Genomic DNA, 13,607 nt, shown 5'->3' with positions numbered 1-13,607 from the left:
GAATGAAGAAAATTTGATAATAGGAGTAAATTAGAATGTTGCTTAAAATTTCATGCTCTATCTGAATCACGAAAGAAAAAAATTGGGTTCAGTGTCCCTTTAAGAAGCAATATGTTCAAAACAAGTCTAAATTCTAGCAATAACGAACAAACTACTGAACATCTGGCAATTGAGTCAACCTCTTATGCAACAATACAGAAAGAGCACAATTTGGCCTTTAAGAGATCTAGCCGACAGGCCCTTCTCCAAACCATCCTGTAGAAACTGAAGGATACGTGGAGTCTTAAGTCTTCACCTTGTGCCATGGAAACCAACGTTCTACGCACCAAGACAGATAAGCCCTCCACACCTTATGGTAAATACATCTAGTAACGGGCTTCTGTGCTTGAACAAGAGAAGCAATCACTGCCTAAGAGAATCAGCTCTGGGACAAAATGATCGGTATAGTTACCATGCTGTCAGCCTCAGAGAATCTAGATTTTGATTGAACGTAACCTGTGTCAGAAGGTCCGCCTGCTGAGGCAACTGCCACGGAGAAGCAGACATTCTCACTAGGTCTGCATACAAAGTCTTGCGTGATCACGCAGGCGCTAACAGGTTTAAAAAAATTCTCTCCTGTTTGATTCGAGCTATTACTCAAGGAAGCAGAATTGGAGGAAAAAGATACCCTAGATTAAAGTGCCAACTCCGCCTGAGGATCATTCTCTCAACCCATTTCTCGTTAGATTCGCATTGAGAAAGGAAGCCATCAGATCTTTCTCTGGGCACCCCCAACTACAGATGATCTCACACAAGAAACTTCCTGCTTTAGAGACCATTGCCTGCTCATAAAATCAGCTTCCCAGTTCTCCACATCTGGGATGTGGATGGTTGATATCACCAGAAAGATGAGAGTTCCATCCTGGTGGTTAATGTAAGCCACAGTAGTGATGTCCAATAGAATCGAATATAACAAATGGAAAGTAACTGGGGCTACGATAGATGAGCATTAGATGGCCCTCAACTTCAAAAAGTTGATCAGAAGACTTGCTTTCTCTGGTTACAAGGTACCCTCAGCTCTGAGAGCCCACACAGCACCCCAGTCTGTCAAACTCACATTCTGAGATAATCCAGAGAATCTCTCTCGTGGTTGCTAAGAGATATTACCAGACAGAGGTCTAAATGATTTCCATTTCATTGCCTGACCATACATTACTGTAGAGGTCTCGGATAATTGCAAGCAAAAGGAATTGCATCAAAGTCGAAACCATAAGACCTACCAAAGGCCAAGGAGTGGATTGAAGTAGACGGCCGGCAGCCTGAAGCTTCTCCTGGCATTGATCTGTGAGATAAATACGCATTCTGATAGAATCTATGATGATCCCTTGGAAGTTCAATCTTGTGGTTTTTTCAGGTTTAATTTCCAGCCATCGGTTCAAAGATACCAAAGTAACTTCTGCGTGAGACATTGCTAAAATGTAAAGATAGCACCTGAACTAAGATGTCGTCCAAGTATGGTGCTATTGCAATGCCCTGTAGTCCAACTACAACAAAGAGGGCCTTAGGACTTTTGTAAAAATCCTGGGAGCAGTAGCTAGGCCATATGAGAGAGCTATGATTTTGTAATGCTTGTCCAGGAAAGCAAAACAAATATAATGGTAATGATTTCTGTGAATTGGGATGTTAATAAAAAAAAAAGGTACATATCCTTCAGATATATGGTAACCATGAATTGACCTTCCTGCACAAGAGGAAGAATGGAACAGAGTTTCCATTTTAAAAGAGGGTACCCTTACAAACTTGTTGAGGCACTTCAGGTCTAAGATGGGAAGAAAGGTTCTCTCCTTCTTGGGACCGATAAAGAGGCTTGAATAGAATCCACTTCCTCTCTCGGCCTGTGTTATGTTAATAACTCCCATAGATACCAGATTGCCTACACAGCGTAGGAAGGCCGTTCTTTTTTCCAGTTTTCCCAAGATTCTTGATAGAAGGAACCTGCCCATTGGAGGGCGAGATAAGAAACATATTTCGTATCCCTGAGATATGTTCTCCAGAACCCAAGGGTCCTGGACGGACCAAGCCCAAACCTCCTGAAACAGATATAATCTGACCCCTATATGACCTGAGCACAGGACGATGCTAGGTGGTTTCACCCTGCGCTCATTATATACTCCCCTCTCTAGCTCTATGCGTTAGGGTGTGGTGAGTGGTTTATTTATAGGCATTTTGAGGTTTGGGAAACTTTGCCCCTCCTGGTAGGATTGTATATCCCATACGTAACTAGCTTATGGACTCTTGCCAATATGAAAGAAATTAATTTATCAGGTAAGTTCTTACATAAATTATGTTTTTCATCTTCTGGGGCTGGGAGACTGGCACTTAAAGGGCTATGAAACATCTCTGCAACTTTAGGTGGGACATTATATCCTTTACAAGGATGTTTTTAGGCAGGGCGCAGGCATTTTGTTGTGGCTTAGAGACTAGAGATTCATGCTTTAACCCCTTACTGTCCCCTTGAGTCTATAATAACCCCTTCCAAGTTTGTTGGCAATCTTATTAAAGTATATCTTGTCTAGATTAGGCAACAAGCCATTAGAGGGGATAAAGTATTAAAATCAGGACTTACTCATATCCTTCCCGAGAGTCCTGTAACACAAGTAAAAATTAACTAACACCATTTGGCTGAAAGGGAGGATAGTATGGTTATATTGGAAGAAGCATAGAACCTTCCCTGCAACATCCAGCACATACCAAAAACTCAAAGAGCTACTAGTAACTCCCCTGCTTTCTTGCAGGAAACAATCAATTGAAAGCATTAAAAACAACATTTATGCTTATCTGATAAATTTCTCTCTTTCCTGGCATGGAGAGTCAACAATTTCGTTCCAATTACTAGTGGGATATTCAACTCCTGACCAGCAGGAGGAGGCAAAGAGCACCCCCGCAGAGCTGTTGACACTTCCCTTACTCATAATCCCCAGTCATTTGGCCAAAGAATAGAAAAAGACGACAACACAAGGGTATAGAAGTTTACAAGAAAACCACAGTCTTTAAATTTAATTTAGGGGAGATGGTGGACTCTATGCCAGGAAATAAATAAATCAGGTGAGCATAAATTTAGTTTTCTTTCCAATGTAATGGAGGTACCACAATTTAATTCCAATTACTAGTGGGAGCCAATACCCAAGCTAGAGGACACAGAATGAAAGGGGAGGAAAAACAAGACAGGTGGACCTAAACAGAAAGCACCACCGCTTGAAGAACTTTACTCCCAAAGGAAACCTCAGCCGAGGCAAAAGTATCAAATTTGTAGCATTTGGGAAAATGTAATAAGGACAAAGTGGCCGCAGATTTGCTCTACAGAAGCTTCATTTTTGAAAGTCCATGAAGAAGAGACTGCTCTAATGGAATGATCCATAATTCTCTCAGGAGGCTGTTGTCCAGCTGTCTCATAACCTAACCGCATAACACTTCTCAACCAGAGAGAGAGAGAGAAAGAGTAGTCTGACCCGGATTGACGAAAATCTTTAGTTGCTTGAAGGTAAACATTATAGGGAACGCACAACGTCCAAGTAATGCAAAAAGGTGTTCCTTCTGATAAGGATTGGAACAAAAAAGAAAAACAATTTCCTGATTGATATTGCAATGCAATGCTACCTTGGAAAAAAGCCCAGCTTAGTACAAAGGAGAATCACACTGCAGAGTCGAAAGCTCAGAAACTCTGCAAGCAGAAGAAACAGCAAGATGAAACAAAACCTTCAAAGATACTTAATATCAACAGAATGCAAATCGGCTCAAACGGAGCCTGCGGCAAAACTTTAAGAACAAGTTTAAGGCTCCAAGGAGGAGCAATAGGTTTAAACAAAGGCCTGATCCTGACCAAGGCCTGAACAAAAGATTGAACATCTGGTAGATCTGCCAGACGTTTGTGCAAAAGGATAGACAGTGCTGACTGATAAATGTTTCTCCAGGCCCTCCTGAAGAAAAGACAAAATTCAGGGTACCCTTACCCTGCTCCAAGAGAAACCTTTCGATTCACACCAGTAAAAAGGTATTTACACCATACCTTATGGTAAATCCTACAAGTATCAGGCTTACAAGCCTGAAGCATGGTATCAATGACCTCATAGCAGCCACGATTTGGGTGGAGGAAGGGACCCTGAAGTAGAAGGTCCTTCCTCAGAGGTAACCTCCAAGGTGGAAGAGATGACATCTTCACCAGATCCTGCGAGGCCAGGCATGAGCTATTAGAATCACAGACACTCTCTTGTTTGATACAAGCAATGTTTTGTGGAAGGAGTACAAACTGAGGAAACCGGTATGGCTAGACCAAAGATCCAAGGAACAGCCAGAGTATCTATCAGAGGGGCTTGTGGAATGTTTTAATGCAATGCCATCTGATCCAACTCCGGAACCCACCACCTGAAGATTATCATCGATAATACCACCGGATGGAGAGCCCACTCCCTGGGATGAAAGGTCTGCCTGCTCAGAAAATCCACTTCCCAGTTGTCCACCCCTGGGATGTGGATGGCAGATATGAGACAATCGTGGGATTCCGCCCACTGGAGAAGGCGGGTCACCTTTATTGCTAACAAACTCAGAATTCCTCCCTGGTGGTTGATGTATGCCACAGCAGTTGTCTAATTGGAATCTGATAAACTGGACCGAAGTTAGTTGAGGCCAAACTGTTAAGTCATTGAAGATTGCTCTCAACTCTAGGATGTTTATCGGAAGAGAAGACTCCTCTCAAGTCTAAAGAACCAGAGCTTTTAAAGGAGCCCCAAACTGCTCCCCAGCCTAACAGGCTGGCGTCCGTAGTCACAATCTCCCAGGAAGCATGTACCCAGAGACAGATGGTCATGGTCTTTTGTTAGGGGATCCAGATTGATCCTTGCGGGAGATCTGAGTGGTCTCTGTTCCATTGACTGAGCATGCATAGCTGTAAAAGTTTCAGATGGAACCGAGCAAAAAAGGAATGATATCCATAGAAGCAACCATTAGACCAATTACTGCCATGCATTGAGCCACTAATGGACATACAGAGGACTGAAGTGAAAGGCAAGATGTTTGGATTTTTTTACATCTGTCAGAAAAATCTTCATGGACAGAGAATCTATAATTGTTCCCAAGAAACAGACCCTGGTATCTGGTACTAGGAAATTTTCACCCATGGGAATGTAGAATAGATTAAAACTTCTCTGTATGAGATTTTGCTAGCTGAAAAGATGGCGCTTAAACCAAGATGTCATCAAGGTAAGGCGCCACCGCTATCCCCTGAGACCTGATCGCTGCCGCTTTGTAAAGATGCAAGGAGCCGTAGCAAGGCCAGAGGAAAGGGAAAAAAAACTGAAAACATTTTAACAGAAAGGCAAACCGCAGAAACTGGTGATGTTCCCTGTGAATGGCAACATGAAGATATGCGTCCTTCAGATCTAGGATGGTCATGAACTGACCCTCCTGAATCAAGGGTAGAATGGAACTAATAGTTTCCATTTTAAAGGACAAAACCTTGAGAAACTTGTTGACACTTAATGTCTAAAATGGGACGGAAAGTTAACTTCTTTGGGAACTATAAAAATTTGAATAGAATCCTTGACCCTGTTCCTTTAAGGGAACTGGAACAATCACTCCCAAGGAAGATAGGTCCTTTACATAGTTTAAGAAGGCCTCTCCTGGTTTGCAGATAACCTTGACAGGATAAATCTGCCCCGGGGGGGGGGGGGGGGGGGGGGAAAGACTTGAATCCAATTCTGTATCCTTAAGATCTCCCCTGTCCAAGGATCTGGGACATCGCGGATCCAAGCATGCCGGAAAAAGAAAAGCCTGCCCACACTTGATCCAGAACTTGGCTTGCTTCCCCTTATTCCAAAGCTGACTGGACCTCCATGAGGTCCTGGATTGCTCTGGCTTGGAAGAGGAAGACTTTTTTCCCTTGAAGTTAAGAAAGGAACGAGAATTAGGGCAACCCTTAGGTCTATTCTTCTTGTCCTGAGGTAGGAATAATCCCTTTCCACCAGTCTTTTTCGGAAATGATCTCACCCAGACCAGGACCAAATAAAGTCTTGCTTTTAAATAGGTAAGTTTGGATTTGGATGTTACATCATCAGACCAAGATTTTAACCACAGAGCTCTGCGAGCTAGAACTGCAAGGGTAGAAATCTTGCCTCCCAGTCTAACCACTTGCATACTGGCATCACAAATAAAAGTATTAGCCAGTTTTAGAGCCTTGATCCTAGCCTGGATCTCCTTTATAGTAGTCTCTTCTGAAACCAGGTCAGACAAGTCATCACACCAATACGATGCTGCCCCTGCAACCATAGCAATATTTGCAACTGGTTGCCATTGTAACCCCTGATGAACATAGATCTTTTGTAAGTAAGCCTCCAGCTTCTTAATCATGGAATCCTTGAAAGAAGAGCTATACTCAATAGGGATAGTAGTTCTCTTGGCTAGAGTAGAGATAGCTCCCTCTACCTTGGGGATACAGTGCGCCATGAGTCACGTACAGAAACAGGAAGCATCTTCTTGATAACAGGAAAAGGGGGGGGGGAAATCCCTGGCTTCTCCCATTCCTGAGCTATAATTTCTAACATACGTTCAAGAAACTGGAAAAACTTCTGTAGAGGTAGGAATGACCTCACTCTGTTAAGCTTATTGGATTTCTTTGGGTTCTCAGCGACAGAGTAGGGGTCTTACAAAGTAGCAAGGACCACCTTCAAAAAAGTGACCGGAGAAGTTCCATCTTAAACCTAAATTTAACCTCCTCTGAATCTGCAGTAATAGCCACTACAGTCTTAGAGTCAGAGCTTTCGCCCTCAGAGGCCACCGCGGTATCATTAGATAAGAGACTGACTAATGCAGCCTTAGCAGAATCCGAACCCTTACTGAGAGAAATTGTTCGATTTCCTCTTACCAGAAACGGGAAAAAGAAAATTTATGCTTACCTGATAAATTTGTTTCTTTTTAGACACGATGAGTCCACGGATTTCATCCTTACTTGTGGGATTATGCCTCCTGGTCAGCAGGAGGCGGCAAAGAGCACCACAGCAGAGCTGTTATATAGCTCCTCCCCTCTCACTTCAGTAATTCGACCGAAGTTAGGAAGAGAAAGGAAAAGCCAAGGTGCAGAGGTGTCTGAAGTTTACAAAAAATAATAACCTGTCTCATAGAACAGGGCGGCCGTGGACTCATCGTGTCTAAAAAGAAAAGAAAATTTATGCTTACCTGATAAATTTGTTTATTTTTAAAGACACGAGTGCACGGATTTCATCCTTGTGGGATACAATACCAAAGCTAGAGTACACGGATGAAAAGGGAGGGACAAGACAGGGAACCTAAATGGAAGGCACCACTGCTTGAAGAACCTTTCTCCCAAAAACAGCCTCCACCGAAGCAAAGGTATCAAATTTGTAAAATTTAGAAAAAGTGTGGAGAAGACCAAGTTGCAGCTTTACAAATCTGCTCAACTGAAGCCTCATTTTTGAATGCCCATGAGGAAGCAACAGCCCTAGTGGAATGAGCCGTAACTCTTTCAGAAGGCTGCTGTCCAGCAGTCTCATATGCCAAGCGGATAATACTTTTTAGCCAAAAAGAGAGGTAGCCGTAGCTTTCTGACCCTTACGATTTCCAGAAAAAATGATAAACAGAGAAGATGATTGACGAAAATCCTTAGTTGCTTGTAAGTAAACTTTTAAAGCCCAAACTATGTCCAAATTGTGCAGAAGACGCTCCTTCGGAGAAGAAGGATTAGGACACAAGGAAGGAACAACTATCTCCTGATTAATGTTCTTGTCTGAAACAACCTTAGGAAGAAAACCAAGTTTAGTACGTAAAACCACCTTATCCGAATGAAAAATAAAGGTAAGGTGAATTATATTGCAATGCCGAAAGCTCAGACACCCTTCGAGCTGATGAAATGGCAACAATAAAACTTTCCAAGATAACTTAATATCTATGAAATGCAGAGGCTCAAACGGAACCCCTTGAAGAACTTTAAGAACTAAATTTAAACTCCGTAGAGGAGCAATTGGTTTAAACACAGGCCTGATTCTAACCAAAATCTGACAAAAAGATTGAACATCTGGGACATCTGCCAGACACTTCTGTAACAAAATAGATAAAGCAGAGATCTGACCCTTTAGGGAACTTGCTGATAAACCCATCTCCAATCCCTCTTGGAGAAAAGCCAAAATCCTGGGAATCCTAACTCTACTCCATGAGAAGCCCTTGGATTCAAACCAATACAGATATTTACGCCATATCTTATGGTAAATCTTCCTAGTTACAGGCTTATGCGCCGAATCAGAAAAACCCCGCTTGGATAGGATTAAGCGTTCAATCTCCAAGCAGTCAGCTTCAGACAAACTAGATTCGGGTGAAGGGAGGGTCCCTGAATGAGAAGGTCCTTCCTCAAAGGAAGTTTGCAAGGTGTCCACCAGATCGGCATACCAAATCCTGCGAGGCCATGCAGGAGTGATGAAGATCACTGATGCCTTCTCCTGTTTGATTCAAGCAATATCTCGGGGAAGAAGAGCAAATGGGGGGGGAATAGATATGCTAGACTGGAGGACCAAGGAACTGCCAAGGCATCCATCAGTTCCGCCTGGGGGTCCCTGGACCTGTATCTCAGAAGCTTGGCATTCTGACGAGATGCCATGAGATCCAATTCCGGCCGACCCCATCTGAAAATCAGGTCGGAGAAAACTTCCGGATGGAGTTCCCATTCTCCCGGATGAAAGGTCTGCCTGCTCAGAAAACCCGCCTCCCAGTTGTCCACCCCTGGGATGTGGATCACTGACAGATGGCAAGAATGGGCCTCCGCCCACTGGATTATCTTGGCAACTTCAGTCATCGCTAAGGAACTCCTTGTTCCTCCCTGATGATTGATGTAAGCCACTGTTATGTTGTCCGACTGGAATCTGATGAATTGAGCCGAAGCCAACAGAGGCCAAGCCCAAAGAGCATTGAAGATCGCCCTCAGCTGTAGAATGTTGATGGGAAGGAGAGACTCTGTCCGAGTCCATACTCCCTGAGCCTTTAAAGATCCCCAGACTGCTCCCCATCCTAAAAGGCTGGCGTCTGTTGTCACGATCACCCATGATGGTCTGCGAAAGCATGTCTCCTGGGACAGATGATCCAGAGACAACCACCATAGAAGAGAGTCCCTCGTCTCTTGTTCTAGGGTTATTCGAGGAGACAAATCCGTATAATCTCCATTCCACTGCCTGAGCATGCTCAACTGCAGAGGCCTGAGATGAAACCGAGCAAACGGGATGATGTTCATTGCCGCTACCATCAAACCGATTACCTCCATGCACTGAGCCACTGACGGCCGAGGAGTGAACTGAAGGGCTCGGCATGTATTCAGAATTTTCGACTGTCTGACCTCTGTCAGAAAAATCTTCATGGATAAAGAGTCTATTATAGTTCCTAAGAAGGAGGCATTAACTAACTCTTCTCCAGATTTACCTTCCACCCGTGAGTTCTCAGGAAGGAAGTACAATGTCAGTATGGGACCTTGCTTGTTGATAAGAAGACGACGCCTGGATTTATTAAATTTATTAAATATTTTGAAACGTTACAATCAGATGATATAACGGAAAGTATAAAACTCTCCACTAAGGCAACTACTTGTATCACTTGGAGAGAGTTGCAGTGTAAATTAGTCAATTTTTACCTGACCCCAGTAAGAATGGCCAAATGGACTGTGTCCAAGTCAGGGAATTGCTTTAAATGTGCAGGAGTAGAGGCAAATCTATTGCACTGCATTTGGAACTGCCCTAAGGTTAGACAATATTGGGCAAAGATCCAATATTGGTTGAATTGCCATCTCAAAACCAGGATAGAACTACAGGCGCATCAAATATTCTTTTTTTTAAAAAAACAGACAACATAGGTGACAGACATCTTATTAACCTAGCTATTTTGGTTGCACGCAGTCTTCTTTTCAAAAAAATGGAAACAAAGATATCCCCAGTATCAGAGAGTTTGTAAATGTTATTAAATCTCAGATGATTCTGGAAAGGCAGAGTCTGAAGGCCGGTTCGGAAAAACAATACAGAAGATATTTTGAAAAATGGGAAAGTTTTATAATCTCATGGCCTCTGGAGCTTCAGACTCAATTCCTGGAGCCATTCCAGAACGCTGTCCCATTTCTAAATATGATTATATCCGGTCATCTACCTAGGCATTGGTTGACAGAGAGGGTCATGTAATAGATTTTAATATCAGAGCCGGGTCATTTTTTTTTTTCTCTTCTTTCTCTCCCTAAAATAAAAACTCTTGATCGAAGAATCAAAAACTAACACCTCACTTTGCCATCTCCTATCACTAACGTAGGCAAAAAGAATGACTGGAGTGGGAGGGGAGGAGCTATATATAACAGCTCTGCTGTGGTGCTCTTTGCCTCCTCCTGCTGACCAGGAGGTGTAATCCCACAAGTAAGGAAGAAATCCGTGGACTCGTGTCTTTAAAAAGAAAAGCTGTTAATGCTGCAGAAGTTATCTGCGCAGCAAAATCCCCGGTAAATAAACACCCCCAGGAGGTTGTTGAGGAACCGCAGGGCAGTGCATGTGAAACTATTAAAGCTTGGGAAGTTTAGGGGAAAAGCGGAGGCATTGCTAGGACAACATTATCATGAGAGACAGAAGGCTCAGAGAGAAATCTTATCTTTAAATAATAATGTTTTATTTGAACAAGAGGAGCAAAACTGCACAGGAGGAATAACTTGAGCCTCCAAGCAAAACAAACATTTTTCAAAAGTCATACATAAATTTTCATGAGTGTCCATAACTATAGGGAAATTGGACCCCACAAGAAAATTATCAAAATAAATAGTCTCAAATATTGGCACAAAAAAATAAATAAAATAATAATAGCAATAACACTCAAAATACAGGCACCTTGAACCAGCAGATATATCACACTAGCAGATAAATGATACAGGCACTGTGAGTCCAATCTGATGAGAAACAAACAATGTAGACCTCCGCAAACACCACTACAAACTCCGCTCTGACAGAGAAGACAATAAGCGGCAGTGCTGAGAAACGGTCACGTGACCGCAACTTACATTAAACTGCGCCATAAAGTAGAAAACGGCACGCATTAAAAAATCTAATAGGAAATATGGAAAACGATCTACCTACCTTCCATATGCAATAGAGTGAGAAAATGTGGGATCCCAGGCGCCTACCCCAAGGAGGCTAAGGTGTAAGAAACCAGAGAGTAGCTAAAACTAATTTAACAATTCTTCACAAAAATCAATTAAAAACATGCATGAATACAGTAGGTAAAGAACAATAAATATAAAAACAATTTATGCTTACCTGATAAATTCCTTTCTCCAACGGTGTGTCTGGTCCACGGCGTCATCCTTACTTGTGGGATATTCTCTTCCCCAACAGGAAATGGCAAAGAGTCCCAGCAAAGCTGGTCACATGATCCCTCCTAGGCTCCGCCCACCCCAGTCATTCGACCGACGGACAGGAGGAAATATATATAGGAGAAACCATATGATACCGTGGTGACTGTAGTTAGAGAAAATAATTCATCAGACCTGATTAAAAAAGCAGGGCGGGCCGTGGACCGGACACACCGTTGGAGAAAGTAATTTATCAGGTAAGCATAAATTCTGTTTTCTCCAACATTGGTGTGTCCGGTCCACGGCGTCATCCTTACTTGTGGGAACCAATACCAAAGCTTTAGGACACGGATGAAGGGAGGGAGCAAATCAGGTTACCTAAACGGAAGGCACCACAGCTTGCAAAACCTTTCTCCCAAAAATAGCCTCCGAAGAAGCAAAAGTATCAAATTTGTAAAATTTGGCAAAAGTGTGCAGTGAAGACCAAGTCGCTGCCTTACATATCTGGTCAACAGAAGCCTCGTTCTTGAAGGCCCATGTGGAAGCCACAGCCCTAGTGGAGTGAGCTGTGATTCTTTCAGGAGGCTGCCGTCCGGCAGTCTCATAAGCCAATCGGATAATGCTTTTAAGCCAAAAGGAAAGAGAGGTAGAAGTCGCTTTTTGACCTCTTCTTTTACCAGAATAAACAACAAACAAGGAAGATGTTTGTCTGAAATCTTTAGTAGCCTCTAAATAGAATTTTAGAGCACGGACTACGTCCAAATTGTGTAACAAACGTTCCTTCTTTGAAACTGGATTCGGACACAAAGAAGGTACAACTATCTCCTGGTTAATATTTTTGTTGGAAACAACTTTAGGAAGAAAACCAGGCTTAGTACGCAAAACCACCTTATCTGCATGGAACACCAGATAGGGCGGAGAACACTGCAGAGGAGATAACTCTGAAACTCTTCTAGCAGAAGAAATTGCAACTAAAAACAAAACTTTCCAAGATAGTAACTTAATATCTATGAAATGTAAAGGTTCAAACGGAACCCCTTGAAGAACTGAAAGAACTAGATTTAGACTCCAGGGAGGAGTCAAAGGTCTGTAAACAGGCTTGATCCTAACCAGAGCCTGAACAAATGCTTGAACATCTGGCACTGCTGCCAGTCTTTTGTGAAGTAAAACAGATAAAGCAGAGATCTGTCCCTTTAGAGAACTTGCAGATAATCCTTTCTCCAAACCTTCTTGTAGAAAGGATAGAATCTTAGGAATTTTTATCTTGTTCCATGGGAATCCTTTGGATTCACACCAACAGATATATTTTTTCCATATTTTATGGTAAATTTTTCTAGTTACAGGCTTTCTAGCCTGAATCAGAGTATCTATTACAGAATCTGAAAACCCACGCTTTGATAAAATCAAGCGTTCAATCTCCAAGCCGTCAGTTGGAGGGAAACCAGATTCGGATGTTCGAATGGACCCTGAACAAGAAGGTCCTGTCTCAAAGGTAGCTTCCATGGTGGAGCCGATGACATATTCACCAGGTCTGCATACCAAGTCCTGCGTGGCCACGCAGGAGCTATCAAGATCACCGAGGCCCTCTCCTGATTGATCCTGGCTACCAGCCTGGGAATGAGAGGAAATGGTGGGAATACATAAGCTAGGTTGAAGGTCCAAGGTGCTACTAGTGCATCTACTAGAGTCGCCTTGGGATCCCTGGATCTGGACCCGTAGCAAGGAACCTTGAAGTTCTGACGAGACGCCATCAGATCCATGTCTGGAATGCCCCATAATTGAGTTATTTGGGCAAAGATTTCCGGATGGAGTTCCCACTCCCCCGGATGGAATCCGCTTCCCAATTTTCCACTCCTGGGATGTGGATCGCAGACAAGTGGCAGGAGTGATCCTCCGCCCATTGAATTATCTTGGTCACTTCTTTCATCGCCAGGGAACTCCTTGTTCCCCCCTGATGATTGATATATGCAACAGTCGTCATGTTGTCTGATTGAAACCTTATGAATTTGGCCTTTGCTAGTTGAGGCCAAGCTCTGAAAGCATTGAATATCGCTCTCAGTTCCAGAATGTTTATCGGGAGAAGAGACTCTTCCCGAGACCATAGACCCTGAGCTTTCAGGGATTCCCAGACCGCGCCCCAGCCCACTAGACTGGCGTCGGTCGTGACAATGACCCACTCTGGTCTGCGGAAGCTCATTCCCTGTGACAGATTGTCCAGGGTCAGCCACCAACGGAGTGAATCTCTGGTCTTTTGATCTACTTG

Source organism: Bombina bombina, chromosome 2 (genome assembly GCF_027579735.1).
Source record: "Bombina bombina isolate aBomBom1 chromosome 2, aBomBom1.pri, whole genome shotgun sequence".
NCBI lineage: Eukaryota > Metazoa > Chordata > Amphibia > Anura > Bombinatoridae > Bombina > Bombina bombina.
This window is presented reverse-complemented; position numbering follows the sequence as displayed.